We start from the raw sequence: 16309 nt of genomic DNA, 5'->3' as shown, positions 1-16309 counted from the left end.
TCCTGCCGCCTCGTCTTCCAGCTCCTTTCCTAGCACTGTCATCACCGGCCCATCCGTGGGCGGCCACCAAGGTGTTCTCTTGGTGTTTTCTGCTGCTCGTAGCTCGCCTAGGCGCCCCTTTTGCCCTTTCACCTCCTTGACCTGCCTCCTGAGGAGAGGGACAAGAAAGGGATTACGGGCATCTCATCTTTTTTTTAATCTATAGCCTTCGGGCCTTGTTAAATTTAAAACTTGTAATCCCCCTTGTTCATGTTTTTCATTTCATATGAACTGTACCTGTACGGGGTGTTTTTTTAATGAAAAAGGGGTGTTTGCCGGGGGTTTTCGTTCGTGGATGGAACCCACGACAAGGAACGAATCCTTGTTAGTATTTAAGATAAACGTTTTCCGCCCGGCAAAAGGCCTTGCCGTCCCCCCGCTTCGCTCGACCATTCTCGCGCCCTTGGCGGAGGCAGGGTTGAAGCGGGTTTAGGCTCCTCGTTCTATTTCCTTGCCGCCGCGACTAGAACCAAATCCGGGCCCAGGAGATAATCCTCGGGTATAGAAAACGGGAGCACAGTGGCCTAGGAATAAAACGAGGTTTCCCATATCCCAGTTTCATAACGAAATGCATGACAGAGGATAAAAGACTTACCTGGATCTTCAGCCCCCGACGATCTCATCTCGCCGCGGTTGGATCCTTGTACTTGCAGCCCCTGGCAACTTTGGTTTGCTAGGGTTGGGATGCCGGTCCGTGCCCTTTCTTCCAAGTAGCTCAGCAGAAGTGCTCATGTGCCCTGCGAACGAAAGGAAGATAGAAAAGAAATAGAGAGACGCACACTCGACCTCTAGGCTAGGGGTTAGTCGCCGCTAAGCACTATCAACCCTAACCAAGGAAGTGACTCGACCTAGCATGCATGCTATAACTTAGGGCGCCAGCACTTCATTTATTTATGCTTAGGATCTGTGCCTGGCTTTGTACAAAGGGTTACATGCCTTGGCGGCAAAGCTTGTACAAAAGGTGGCTTGCTGGGAGGCCTGGCAAGCCGCGCCTTATGGGTAAAACTTGCGAAGATGCTCGATGTTCCAGGAGTTGCTCACTGGGACAACATCTTCGGTCTCTAGGCAGACTGCGTCGGGCCTGGTGACTCGTATTACCCGATAAGGGCCTTCCCACTTTGGCGTCAACTTGTTGGAATTCTTGGCCGACTGAATGCGCCGTAGAACAAGGTCGCCTCCCTCAAAGCTTCGGGCATGAACCTTGCGGCTATGATAGCGGCGCAAGGCTTGCTGGTAGCGTGCTGCTCTCACAGCCGCCCGAAGATGATCTTCCTCAAGGAGCGGCGCGTCATCTTGCCGCGACTGCTCTTGCTCAAGCTCATCATAAGCGAGCACTCGAGGTAACCCGTATATGAGTTCCGTGGGGAGAACTTCCTCCGCCCCATATACTAGGGAGAAGGGTGTCTGGCCGGTGGCTCGATTTGGCATCGTTCTGATCGACCAAAGAACCACTGGCAACTCATCAATCCAGCGCCTTTCGGTCTTATGCAGTGTCACGACCGGATTTTTGGGATATAAATTCCCAGAAAAACGGCCTGTGCGCTCATCAGTCCCAGGATTACTGCTAGCTGATGAGGCACCAATTTGATACAAGAATTCCAAGCAAGTACAAAAATATGTAGTACAAGACCATTTAGGCCTAGGAGTACAACATTTGGTTTGCTAGGGGTTGAGGGCGGAAGCGATTGGGTACATCTGCGTCTATGGGACTCCATTTCCCACAAGAACAGCTGACCAGAATAACTCCTATCTTCGCGAGGCTGCAACGTCAACGCGTAGGTTCCGAGGTTGTCACCACGGCGCTCGTCTCCAAGCGGGGAATCTGGCCAAGACAATAGCCAGGGACAAGCCAGTGAGTACGTTGGAATGTACTCGCAAACATCAAGAACACGGGTATAATATATATCAACATGCTCCAGATTAATATGTGATCACACGACTGTCACGAAAAGATACGAAAAACCATGACGCACACGTGTGGTTAAAATAATTCAAAGTAAAATACTGGGTGCCAAGCGAGGGTCTGAATGACGCCTCGAGCGGAAATTTGCAGGATAGTAATACTGGTGCCGAACGAGTGTCTGAAAGACTCCTCGAGCGGAAAATGCGGAATAATAATACAGGTGCCAAACGAGTGTCTGAAAGACTCCTCGAGCGGAAAATGCGGAATAATAATGCTGCAGTCGGGCGTCTGAGCGACACCACATAAAGGGCTTATAAAAGATAAATGAACGACAAATATGCCGCAGTCGAGCGTCTGAGCGACGCCACAGAGAGGGCTTACAAGGGAATAATCATAGTGAATATCCAGGAGGTTGAACCGTCCCAGGGATACTCAATAATATACGCAATATAAATGGTCAGTCCAAAATAATAAGGATCATAATCCATCTGCCAAAATCTTAAACAAAATTAAGTACAGTCGTTTCTCCATCCGAAAACCGATAATATAATCAAGTCGTATCTCCATCCGAATGCCGTTACAGAGTTCTAGTTAAATCGTTCTCCATCCGAATACCGTTAATGAGACTCAACTCAGACTGGTCTCTACTCAAGAACATGACTATCTAACAGGGTATATCCTCTGCAGAGGTAGTACCATTTTCCACGAGTAACGGGATTACTTAGGCCCTCGGGACTAATTCCGTCTACGGTCTTTTGATTGAAAACACGCCTGACCTGCACACACCAGCTTAACTCACCAGTGCCTGGAATCACCCACGACACCTGCCAAGCAAAACTCTAAGTGGGGAGGCTACAACCTCGACGTAGCATGGGATCACAAAATTTATACCGCGCGCAAACTGGGGAAGCTATCCCCTTCGGCTACAACTGAAACACCCATGCCCCCGGACCGGATGACTGGCTTTAATCCATGGCCATGGGACCCTCATCCCGGCCTCTCTGTACGGTGTGTGCTTTGGAAAGGGGTTGACAACCTACTGAACCATACCCTGTCCCCTGCAGGGACAAGTGGTGGTACCGACAAAGAAAGAAGCTATCGATCAAGACTCGGTCTACAACCGACTCAGGTGGTCCAAGAATCCACCAACAATATTACCACTAGTGAAACAAATCACCACTCCTCGAGCCTCACCATGCTATGCCGGGCATACTCGTCTCGACGAGGGGTTAGGGACAAGCTCATGTCCACCCAAGACCACGACTTTCCTGGCTCCCTACCGGTGTGCAAGAGAAGCTCACGAGGATGATCCAAATCATTAGTGTATCCATTGCTGGCCACAAACAACTCCAAAGTGCACTCATGCACGAGACCATATCGATACATAAAGCTATCACATACTCTGAGTCAAAAGGTGTTGTGATCGCATCCAAAGACCACAACAAAATATTATGCCAGAGTTCAGAAATGCTTGCCTTCAAGAGTATGCAAAGGATGCACTTATTGGAAGCTTTCCTTTTCCTCCAAAATTCCTATTTTGCAAAATACACAAATACAAATATTTAAAACACAGTACCAAAACCTGTCTCAAATATTTTTGAAATAAATCTTAAAATAAACTAGATGAAATTTGAGAGAGGTAGGAAAAAGAATCAACTCATTTGGAGTTTTATTTTAAAAGTTGTAGCCAGTCAAAGTTTGGTCAACTCTGTTTTTAAATAAAACCAGAAAAAGGAAAACGCTTCGAGGGAAATACGCTTTCGCAGCAGAGAAACGTACGCGGGGTTTTGCGCCTTCACTTAAACAGAGAGAGGGCGGACGTGCGGGTCGCTGACAGTGGGTCCAGAGGGCCCACTAGTCAGGTTTGACTGGTCTCCCTCTCCCTCCTTTCTCTGCGCCAGAACGGTGGCGGGGCTCCGGCGATCGCCGTCAATGAACGGCTGCACCTCAAGGGCATCCAAGGGCGGGGATGGAACGGCTAGACCGAGGCGGTCCTCTGGGTGGTTGTAGGGTCGTCGGAGGTGGAAGGAATCGCCGGCGGCGAGCTCCGCGGCGGAGGAAAGCTACGGTGGTGAAGTGCTATTTGTGCTCCGGTGGTCTCCGATCGAAGTTGAGCAGCTGGGCAGCTCCGCAAGACTACGGGGAGCTTCTTGGTGGCGCTGGATTGGCAAAAGGGTGGCCGGCTGCGACGAATCACACCGGAGCTTAGCGGCGGTCGAGCTGGCCGGAGTTGGGGAGGACGGCCCTCTCCGGTCAATCCACTGCTAGGGGAGCTCTACGGGGTGGGTCTGATGTCGCGTGAGGCCTCGAACGAGCTCGGGGACCCTTTATATAGGCGCACGGGGCTGGCTCCACGGCGGCAGAAGATAAGATCGCCGGCGACAGCCGTTGCTGTAGTTGCAGGGCATCGCGGCGGTGACGAACGCGTGCCGACGAGCGGGAGGATAAGCACGGCCTGTGCTCTGAGGCAGCTGGCACGCGCTGGTGGTTTGGGCGGCGCCGTCCGCGGCGGAATCCGCTGCCGACGCCGGCGTGCCGCCAAGGGCGTGGCCAGCGGCGCAGCAGGGCGCCAGAGAGATCGTGGAGCAGGGGGCGGCTAGTGCGCGGTTCAGCGATGCAGAGGGGCCAGGGTCGGGTCGCGTCGAGTGCGGCAGTGCGGCGTGTCGGCGTAGTGCGCGCGCGTGCAAAACGTGTGCTCTGGGCGCGCCCAGAGCACGCACGGTAGGTGCTCGACGGAATACCAGTGTGCTCTAGAGAGCTTGGTTGGGGCTGGCAAAGAACAGAACAAGGGTAGGGGTGGCTAGGAGATCAGTGGACATGATTGTTGGGTCATAGGAGCAAGTCCATAGTGCAAACAAGGAACTCATGCCAAAACAGACTGTGCACACCAGGTGTTCGAGAGAAAGCCAGATGCACTTAGGCAACTCTTGGAGTGGCCAAAATCTCCAGATCAGTGTCTCCTTAGATGCAGGAGATGGTGGTAAGATTAGTTTGGCAAAAACAGAAAGTTGATAGTGCAAGTTTTGCAAAACTCCAGTTTTGGACAGAAAGAAAAAGGGTTTAAAGCATGCACTTCAAAACCTCCAATGAGCCCGATCTCCTGGACTTAAGAGTTTGGTAGGGAGGGCTACAAGTAGGAGAAAGCTCAGGGTTATTAGAGCAAAGAAAAACATGGTTGCAGTACAAATCATCAAATTGGACCAGAATGCAAAAGAGGTTGATCCACTCAAATTTTCCAAGGAACATCACTGGGTTTTTGCTTGAATATGAATGGTATGCATCCACTGACATCTCCAAACACTTGGAAGAATTTTTAGAAGAATTTTTAAATGGGTTGCAGTGCAAAAGTGCCTACTGGACCAGATTGGAAAAGGTTGTGAAAGGCTCAAAATCTCCAATGGCCAGAAGGTATTTTTGCATAAAAGTGATGTGGAACCATCACATGACATCCCCAAATTTTTGTGGAAATTTTAGAAACATATATCAAATGGTTGTAGTGCAAAACAGGCCCCAAATGCAAAAGGGATCATTTGAAAGGGATAAAGTTTTGAGAAAATAAATCTTGCAATATTTGAATCCACTGATAGATAATTGTTTTATTATAGAGAGAAATCAAGTCCAACAATACCATTTGAGAGTTTTACCACTAGAGGCAAAAAAATCCAAAAATCACAAAAGGTAACTCCTGACAATTGGAAAAGTTTTATTTCCTGGCAACATTTTAATAAATAAAAACAAGGCCAAAATTTTGGGTGTCACAACACTACCCCCCTTAAGAAAAATCTCGTCCTCGAGATTTGTTAAAAGTGGTTTTGAACAAGGATTTGTTTTGAAATAAAATTGTTTTTGTCCAAGAAATCCTCCAATTGCATAAAAACAAACGGCTACAGTTAGAGGGCAATAAGTGGTGTAAAACCACAGTGTGGTACATTGGCGTAGCGTGAAAAAAATCCACGGTTAGGGAAAACGAGATATTTCTACGCGGATACAGTAATTTAGAATAAATTCTAAATTACTAAAATACGCTGGTCGCACCCGAGAGCACAGTGCTCTCTCTGGCTGACAGGTGGGCCCAGGGCCCACTGTCGGCCTCTTCTCCTACCTCTGGCTCTCTCTCTCACGTTCTCCCGCGCCTCCTCCACCGGCGATGCCTAGCTCGTAGGGCTTCGAGGCCGTACCGGGGTAGTGCGCGGCGTGCTAGCTGCTGGTGCAGCGTGCACTCACCTCGCGGGCCAGGGCGCTGTCGGCACTGCTCGCGGACTTGCCTCCGAACACCGGCGGCCGAACGACGGGTGGCGCTGGTGGACCTCGCCCACCGTACACCGATCTCGGGCTATAAAACCCTCGCGGTGCTCCTCTCTTCTCCCTCACACCCGGCCTCGCTTCCACTTCTCCATCCTTCTCCTCCATAGCTGCTGGCAGGAGCTCGAGCCGAGGCTCTAATGGCGGAGGCAATGCCGGACTGGTATGTGGTCCTGGTGTGTGGAGGCCTGGCGGTGCTGCTGGGGTTCTCCGTGCTCCTGTGCGCGATGATCCTGGATGATCGTCGTGATGCTGCCGCACGAGTGTTGGCTCTTCGCGGTGGCGGCGATCACGTGGATTAGGCGCGGCATCGGGGCTGACTGCTGTCGGAGTGCTGGGGCAGCTCGCGCTCGAATGGACACACATAAATCCCTCTTACGGAGACTGTGGTGTCCTCGAGTGTGGTTAGATAGGCGCAAAAATGTGCTCAGGGATTTGTAACAGTGCTCGAGGTCGAGTGGTGGCTGCTGAGAGTTTGCTGCAACGATGTAGCGCGAATAAAAAACCTGTGTCGAGAAAATGCATATACGCAGCAATAACTCGGGGAATAGAAATCTCCTCGAAAACATGTTGCGAGAGAAAAATAATTAGAACCAAACTAACAGCAGTAAAACTGCTCCCAAAACAGAGACTAAAGAAATTCGGATCCGTCGCACAAAAAATTTTACGAACATACTGCAACACATAAATACAAGTACTGGACAAAAAAAATACATCGGAGGCGTTTACAAAGAAAACGGTAAAGCGACAGGGTCCTGAGAAAACGCCTCTGGCACCGGGGCACACTCCTCTTCTATCGGGGGAAGCGGGTTGACGAGACGATGAATGCGCCCTTCTTGGTCAGGCCTCAGTGGTCTGCCAATAGCGATCCGAGGATTTAAATCAGCGAGGCTCTGGAGATAACCCATTACTCGCTGAGTTAAACGCTCCTGGGCAATGACGTACTGGGCAAGGTTGGCCAGTACTGGATCTCTCTCAATGCGCCCACCGGGAAAAGATGCAACTTCTCCGGGTGCTGCACGACTCGGAAAATAATAGTACCCTCGCTCACTGGCGTAGGGCGCTGTGAATCGAAGACGAGCGAGCGCCTCGTACGCAGCAGCTTCTATGGCCATATGCGGAGTCGGCATGGATTTCCCCACGAAGGAGACTTCCGTTGGATCTTGATTTGGGTAGGCGGGAGGGATGTGCACCATTGCCCAATATTTCGAGGTGGACGGAGTGATCCTCGATTTGAGCAACTCGTACTGGGGTGGACGGGTGGCGCTCATAGTACTGCAGGTGAAGTCCCACAATAATTTGACAAAGCTACCCGGGGTTGCGTCTGGGGTTCTCAGATAAATACTGGGGGTCGACATGGCAAGGAATGGCTGTGAGCGCTGCGCACAAAGGTGAGGGGTGCTCGGCAAGGTCACGGAGTGGCCTTTATATAGCACCGGGGCTGGGATATCTACCGGGGTGAAAGGTAACTGGCTGACGATCCTGTACTCGGGTCAAAGCCACAGATATACACGTCTCATAAATGGGACACATTACTGTGGGAGCCGACGGGGTTGGTCTGGGTAGCTGCGCCTGGAAAAAGCAACTGTACACCAATGTACACATGCATAGCTACTACTCCAAAAATAAGAGCGCTCAAACAGGCAGCATGCAACAAAGCGATACAAGGCCACACATTACAAGCGTAGGGAAAACTAAGGCTCGATACAACTCTGAGCGACTTAGTCTACTTCGTTAATGTCTAAGTGGGCTGGCCTTGCGGACGCCGATGCTTCTCCATGGTTCTCACGGTTGGGATTTGCTGGTTGAGGCTGAGGTGCTGCAGGGTCGGGGAGATGGTGATGACCATCCCGGGGGTTGTTGGCCCAAATCCCGTTGGAATGGGTTTCCAACAGGCGACGAAGCGCTTCTGGGGTCACCAAAGTGCTCTGGTTGATGGCTGGCGCAGACCTCAAGGGATCGATCGGGTGTCCGAACAACACGACTGGGTTGTCGGTGTCGGGCTCTGCTTCTCTTCTCGCCGGGGCTCGGCGAACTAGCTCTCCACGAGCTGCGATCAGATCAAGAGTGACCTGGTCGAACAGTTGCTCTAGTGCGCTTACATAGCGCACCAGATGCAACAGCGCAGGATCCGTCTCGTGGTCTCCGTTGGCAACTTGGGGCGGCCTACCATACCCGTCACGACTGGGGTAGTAGTAGAACGAGCGACAGTTAACTCTGGGCGACAAGTGCCGGAGTTGAACTATAGCTTCTCGGGCTGCCAGTTGGATGGCTTGTGGCTCGAAGGGAGTTGTCCTTCCAGTGAACCTGTAGGGGCGTTCTGGCGACAGACCCCTACCGTAGATGTGCACAGTGGCCCAATACTGACGGCTTTCACCGTACATGGGTCCTTATTACACAACATACTCAGGAGGCTCTTCTAACGCATAGACACGGCGGGTGAGGTTTGCGAGCATGGTCACAAAACCTCCAAGGTTGGTCGCTGTGGTCTCATTGTGAACAATGGGGCCAGGCATCGTGGCTCGATTTGGGGGAAAGAGGCTGTGTTGTGTCGTGGCTAGCGTGCTCTTTTTATAGGAAAGGGGACGGAGTCTTCCTCCGCACGCTTGCGATAGGGACGGGTTGGGTGTCGGTCACTGGCGCGTGATCGACGGGCTAGGCTGATAGGTTGGGCACCGTCCGCCGAAAAGGACGTCGCGTCACTGTGGAGCTATCTTACGCGGGAAGCTTGACCGGGGTTGAGCTAAGGTCTGGTGGTTTGGTTAACCTAGGTTTATTGACCTGGCTAAGATAGGATTAGCCAATGGTCAGCCTGGCTCTGATACCAAGTCTGTCACGACCAGATTTTTGGGATATAAATTCCCAGAAAAACGGCCTGTGCGCTCATCAGTCCCAGGATTACTGCTAGCTGATGAGGCACCAATTTGATACAAGAATTCCAAGCAAGTACAAAAATATGTAGTACAAGACCATTTAGGCCTAGGAGTACAACATTTGGTTTGCTAGGGGTTGAGGGCGGAAGCGATTGGGTACATCTGCGTCTATGGGACTCCATTTCCCACAAGAACAGCTGACCAGGATAACTCCTATCTTCGCGAGGCTGCAACGTCAACGCGTAGGTTCCGAGGTTGTCACCACGGCGCTCGTCTCCAAGCGGGGAATCTGGCCAAGACAATAGCCAGGGACAAGCCAGTGAGTACGTTGGAATGTACTCGCAAACATCAAGAACACGGGTATAATATATATCAACATGCTCCAGATTAATATGTGATCACACGACTGTCACGAAAAGATACGAAAAACCATGACACACACGTGTGGTTAAAATAATTCAAAGTAAAATACTGGGTGCCAAGCGAGGGTCTGAATGACGCCTCGAGCGAAAATTTGCAGGATAGTAATACTGGTGCCAAACGAGTGTCCGAAAGACTCCTCGAGCGGAAAATGCGGAATAATAATACAGGTGCCAAACGAGTGTCTGAAAGACTCCTCGAGCGGAAAATGCGGAATAATAATGCCGCAGTCGGGCGTCTGAGCGACACCACATAAAGGGCTTATAAAAGATAAATGAACGACAAGTATGCCGCAGTCGGGCGTCTGAGCGACGCCACAGAGAGGGCTTACAAGGGAATAATCATAGTGAATATCCAGGAGGTTGAACCGTCCCAGGGATACTCAATAATATACGCAATATAAATGGTCAGTCCAAAATAATAAGGATCATAATCCATCTGCCAAAATCTTAAACAAAATTAAGTACAGTCGTTTCTCCATCCGAAAACCGATAATATAATCAAGTCGTATCTCCATCCGAATGCCGTTACAGAGTTCTAGTTAAATCGTTCTCCATCCGAATACCGTTAATGAGACTCAACTCAGACTGGTCTCTACTCAAGAACATGACTATCTAACAGGGTATATCCTCTGCAGAGGTAGTACCATTTTCCACGAGTAACGGGATTACTTAGGCCCTCGGGACTAATTCCGTCTACGGTCTTTTGATTGAAAACACGCCTGACCTGCACACACCAGCTTAACTCACCAGTGCCTGGAATCACCCACGACACCTGCCAAGCAAAACTCTAAGTGGGGAGGCTACAACCTCGACGTAGCATGGGATCACAAAATTTATACCGCGCGCAAACTGGGGAAGCTACCCCCTTCGGCTACAACCGAAACACCCATGCCCCCGGACCGGATGACTGGCTTTAATCCATGGCCATGGGACCCTCATCCCGGCCTCTCTGTACGGTGTGTGCTTTGGAAAGGGGTTGACAACCTACTGAACCATACCCTGTCCCCTGCAGGGACAAGTGGTGGTACCGACAAAGAAAGAAGCTATCGATCAAGACTCGGTCTACAACCGACTCAGGTGGTCCAAGAATCCACCAACAATATTACCACTAGTGAAACAAATCACCACTCCTCGAGCCTCACCATGCTATGCCGGGCATACTCGTCTCGACGAGGGGTTAGGGACAAGCTCATGTCCACCCAAGACCACGACTTTCCTGGCTCCCTACCGGTGTGCAAGAGAAGCTCACGAGGATGATCCAAATCATTAGTGTATCCATTGCTGGCCACAAACAACTCCAAAGTGCACTCATGCACGAGACCATATCGATACATAAAGCTATCACATACTCTGAGTCAAAAGGTGTTGTGATCGCATCCAAAGACCACAACAAAATATTATGCCAGAGTTCAGAAATGCTTGCCTTCAAGAGTATGCAAAGGATGCACTTATTGGAAGCTTTCCTTTTCCTCCAAAATTCCTATTTTGCAAAATACACAAATACAAATATTTAAAACACAGTACCAAAACCTGTCTCAAATATTTTTGAAATAAATCTTAAAATAAACTAGATGAAATTTGAGAGAGGTAGGAAAAAGAATCAACTCATTTGGAGTTTTATTTTAAAAGTTGTAGCCAGTCAAAGTTTGGTCAACTCTGTTTTTAAATAAAACCAGAAAAAGGAAAACGCTTCGAGGGAAATACGCTTTCGCAGCAGAGAAACGTACGCGGGGTTTTGCGCCTTCACTTAAACAGAGAGAGGGCGGACGTGCGGGTCGCTGACAGTGGGTCCAGAGGGCCCACTAGTCAGGTTTGACTGGTCTCCCTCTCCCTCCTTTCTCTGCGCCAGAACGGTGGCGGGGCTCCGGCGATCGCCGTCAATGAACGGCTGCACCTCAAGGGCATCCAAGGGTGGGGATGGAACGGCTAGACCGAGGCGGTCCTCTGGGTGGTTGTAGGGTCGTCGGAGGTGGAAGGAATCGCCGGCGGCGAGCTCCGCGGCGGAGGAAAGCTACGGTGGTGAAGTGCTATTTGTGCTCCGGTGGTCTCCGATCGAAGTTGAGCAGCTGGGCAGCTCCGCAAGACTACGGGGAGCTTCTTGGTGGCGCTGGATTAGCGAAAGGGTGGCCGGCTGCGACGAATCGCACCGGAGCTTAGCGGCGGTCGAGCTGGCCGGAGTTGGGGAGGACGGCCCTCTCCGGTCAATCCACTGCTAGGGGAGCTCTACGGGGTGGGTCTGATATCGCGTGAGGCCTCGAACGAGCTCGGGGACCCTTTATATAGGCGCACGGGGCTGGCTCCGTGGCGGCAGAAGATAAGATCGCCGGCGACAGCCGTTGCTGTAGTTGCAGGGCATCGCGGCGGCGACGAACGCGTGCCGACGAGCGGGAGGATAAGCACGGCCTGTGCTCTGAGGCAGCTGGCCCGCGCTGGTGGTTTGGGCGGCGCCGTCCGCGGCGGAATCCGCTGCCGACGCCGGCGTGCCGCCAAGGGCGTGGCCAGCGGCGCAGCAGGGCGCCAGAGAGATCGTGGAGCAGGGGGCGGCTAGTGCGCGGTTCAGCGATGCAGAGGGGCCAGGGTCGGGTCGCGTCGAGTGCGGCAGTGCGGCGTGTCGGCGTAGTGCGCGCGCGTGCAAAACGTGCGCTCTGGGCGCGCCCAGAGCACGCACGGCAGGTGCTCGACGGAATGCCAGTGCGCTCTAGAGAGCTTGGTTGGGGCTGCCAAAGAACAGAACAAGGGTAGGGGTGGCTAGGAGATCAGTGGACATGATTGTTGGGTCATAGGAGCAAGTCCACAGTGCAAACAAGGAACTCATGCCAAAACAGACTGTGCACACCAGGTGTTCCACAGAAAGCCAGATGCACTTAGGCAACTCTTGGAGTGGCCAAAATCTCCAGATCAGTGTCTCCTTAGATGCAGGAGATGGTGGTAAGATTAGTTTGGCAAAAACAGAAAGTTGATAGTGCAAGTTTTGCAAAACTCCAGTTTTGGACAGAAAGAAAAAGGGTTTAAAGCATGCACTTCAAAACCTCCAATGAGCCCGATCTCCTGGACTTAAGAGTTTGGTAGGGAGGGCTACAAGTAGGAGAAAGCTCAGGGTTATTAGAGCAAAGAAAAACATGGTTGCAGTACAAATCATCAAATTGGACCAGAATGCAAAAGAGGTTGATCCACTCAAATTTTCCAAGGAACATCACTGGGTTTTTGCTTGAAGATGAATGGTATGCATCCACTGACATCTCCAAACACTTGGAAGAATTTTTAGAAGAATATTTAAATGGGTTGCAGTGCAAAAGTGCCTACTGGACCAGATTGGAAAAGTTGGTGAAAGGCTCAAAATCTCCAATGGCCAGAAGGTATTTTTGCATAAAAGTGATGTGGAACCATCACATGACATCCCCAAATTTTTGTGGAAATTTTAGAAACATATATCAAATGGTTGTAGTGCAAAACATGCCCCAAATGCAAAAGGGATCATTTGAAAGGGATAAAGTTTTGAGAAAATAAATCTTGCAATATTTGAATCCACTGATAGATAATTGTTTTATTATAGAGAGAAATCAAGTCCAACAATACCATTTGAGAGTTTTACCACTAGAGGCAAAAAAATCCAAAAATCACAAAAGGTAACTCCTGACAATTGGAAAAGTTTTATTTCCTGGCAACATTTTAATAAATAAAAACAAGGCCAAAATTTTGGGTGTCACAACACTACCCCTCTGAAGAAAAATCTCGTCCTCGAGATTTGTTAAAAGTGGTTTTGAACAAGGATTTGTTTTGAAATAAAATGGCAGACTAGTCCCTTGAAGAACTTGACGGCTGACTGTGCTGTCACCTTCCTCACTGGTTCTACCTCTGGCCACTTTCTGAACTTGTCGATTGCAACGTACAAGTACTCAAAGCCCCCGACAGCATGGGGGAAAGGGCCCAGTATGTCGAGCCCCCAGACCGAGAATGGCCAGGAGAGAGGGATCGTTTGAAGGGCTTGAGCTGGTTGATGAAGCTTCTTTGAATGGAACTGACACACTTTCACACTGGTTACTAGTGTCGTCGCATCCTGGAGGGCGGTGGGCCAGAAGAAACCTTGCCGGAACGCCTTTCCGGCAGAGGGCCCTCGACCCTATGTGGGAGCCACATATGCCTCCATGTATCTCTGCCAACAGCTCCAGTCCTTCCTCTCGGGGGATGCACTTCAATTTCACGCCGTTCGGCCTTCTGCTGTACAGGACGTCGTCGACGAACTGGTACAGGGCGGACCGGGGGGCTACTTTTTCCACTTCTTCCTGCTCCTCAGGAAGTTCCCCGGTTTGGAGGAATTGGACAGTATGCTGCAACCATGCCGGAGCCTGAGGCTCGACGGCAAGGACCAAAGGCATTTCCTCAGCCATGGGCGCGGCTGTCTCCACGGCCAGGGCTTGACGCCCTGCCGGAGCCAGTTGCCCTTTGGCAGGCTCAGCATCCACGGCAGCACCCTTGTCGGCAGCCCCAGGGGGCTCGGTAGGAAAGTACTTCCCGGGACCTGACTTCCTCCGCTTGTTCTGCCCTGTTGATGGTTCGACGGATGGTTGAGTTAACCGGAGCAAGAAGGTTCCCGGTTCCATAGGTAGCTTGAATGCAGGGCGCTTCGACAGGTAATCGACGACGTTGTTCTCTGTCCGGGGGACGTGCTCCGCTTGGATATCGTCGAAGCGCTCCTCTAGTTTCCTCACCTCATCTACGTAAGCCTCCATCAATGGGCTCTGGTGATCCTTGTTGACCTGTCTGACAACAAGCTGCGAGTCACCCCTGACGATGAGCTTCTTAACCCTGAGGTCTGCCGCGATCCTGAGATCGGCGAGCAGCCCCTCGTACTCCGCGGTGTTGTTGGTGGACATCTCCCTGGGAAAGTGCATCTGGACCATATACTTGAGGTGCTCACTAGTGGGTGCGACAAGCAGCACACCGGCACCGGCGCCTTGCAGCGAGAAAGCCCTATCAAAGTACATGATCCAGTCGCGGTCTGCTTCTTTGCCGAGGAGAGCGGTCTCCTGGATTTCTTCGTCGGGCGTTGAGGTCCATTCTGCAATGAACTCCGCCAAGACTCTGCTCTGGATTGTCGAGGTAGTTTCAAACTTCAAACCAAAACATGACAACTCCAAGGCCCATTCCACAATCCTTCCGGTTGCATCTGGGTTATGCAGTATCTGTTGCAATGGGAGGCGAGTGACGACAGTGATCTCGTGGGCTTGGAAGTAATGACGCAGCTTCCTCGAGGCCATAAGGAGGCCGAAGAGTAATTTTTGCACACCGGAGTACCTCGACCTAGCCCCCCAGCAAGAGGGAGCTAACAAAGTAAACCGGGTGCTATATCATCTTCTTCTTCTGCACCACCTCAACCGGCTGCTCAGGCAATGCCTCGGTGGCATCAGACTCTGCCGGGGGCCTCGCCTTGCCGGCATCAGGCCCTGCCAGGGGAATCTTTGGCTTGTCATCCGCTAGTTCTGCCGTCGCCACTGCCTCTTCGTCGACCTCCCTCTGCGCCACCAGTGCGGCGCAGACCACTTGATTCGTCGCCGCCAGATATAGCAGCAACGACTCTTGTGGTTTAGGCGCAACTAGTGTTGGTGTGGAGGAAAGGTATTTCTTCAGATCCTGCAACGCCGCCTCGGCTTCTGGGGTCCACTCCATTGGGCCTGCCTTCTTCAAGATTTTGAAGAAGGGAAGGGCACGCTCGGCGGACTTAGAGATGAATCGGCTCACGGCGGCGACGCAGCCAGTGAGCCGACGCACATCTTTAATTCGCTTGGGCGCCTCAATCTGCTCAATAGCTTTGATTTTGTCTGGGTTTGCCTCAATCCTGCGCTGCGACACAAAGAATCCGAGAAGCTTGCCGGACGGAACGCTGAAGACACACTTCTCAGGGTTCAGCTTAAGGCTGATCTTGCGCAGGTTGGCAAATGTCTCTTCCAAATCTTGCACAAGAGTTGGCCCATCCTTGGTTTTGACCACTATGTCATCCATGTATGCCTCCATATTTCTATGGAGCTGAGGTTCAAAACCAATTTGGACTGCTCTTGCAAACGTCGAGCCAGCACTCTTCAACCCGAAAGGCAATCGTAAAAAGCAATACGTACCACATGGGGTGATGAATGCTGTCTTCTCTTCATCCTCTCTTGTCATGAAGATTTGGTGGTAGCCTGAGTAGGCGTCGAGGAATGACAACAGATCACACCCGGCCGTGGAGTCAACAATCTGGTCGATGCGCGGCAACGGGAAGGGGTCTTTAGGACAAGCCTTATTGATATCTGTGTAGTCAATACACAGCCTCCACTTCCCATTTGCCTTGCGCACCACTACCGGATTGGCCAACCACGTCGGGTGGAGCACTCCTCTCACCAAACCTGCCGCTTCCAACTTCCTGATCTCCTCTGTGATGAACTCCTGCCTCTCCAGAGCCTGCTTTCTGACCTTCTGCTTGACGGGCCGTGCATGAGGGCAGACAGCTAGGTGGTGCTCAATCACCTCCCTGGAAACACCGGGGATGTCGGATCCTTGCCACGCAAACACGTCGACATTCGCCTGTAGGAAGGTGACGAGCATGCCTTCCTATTTGCTGTCGAGGGTGGAGCCTATGGTGAAGGCCCCTCCCGTGCCATCCTCCCTGGCGGACACCTTGTTGGTCTGCGGCGGCTCGGCTCTGGATTTCTTGCTCTTGCCGGTAGAGCTCTCTGGCACGTCCTCGACGGTAGCGCAGCACTCCGAAGGGTGTGCTTTCCGGAGTGGGTGCGAGA

Source organism: Triticum aestivum, chromosome 1D (genome assembly GCF_018294505.1).
Source record: "Triticum aestivum cultivar Chinese Spring chromosome 1D, IWGSC CS RefSeq v2.1, whole genome shotgun sequence".
Classification (NCBI taxonomy): domain Eukaryota; kingdom Viridiplantae; phylum Streptophyta; class Magnoliopsida; order Poales; family Poaceae; genus Triticum; species Triticum aestivum.
This window is presented reverse-complemented; position numbering follows the sequence as displayed.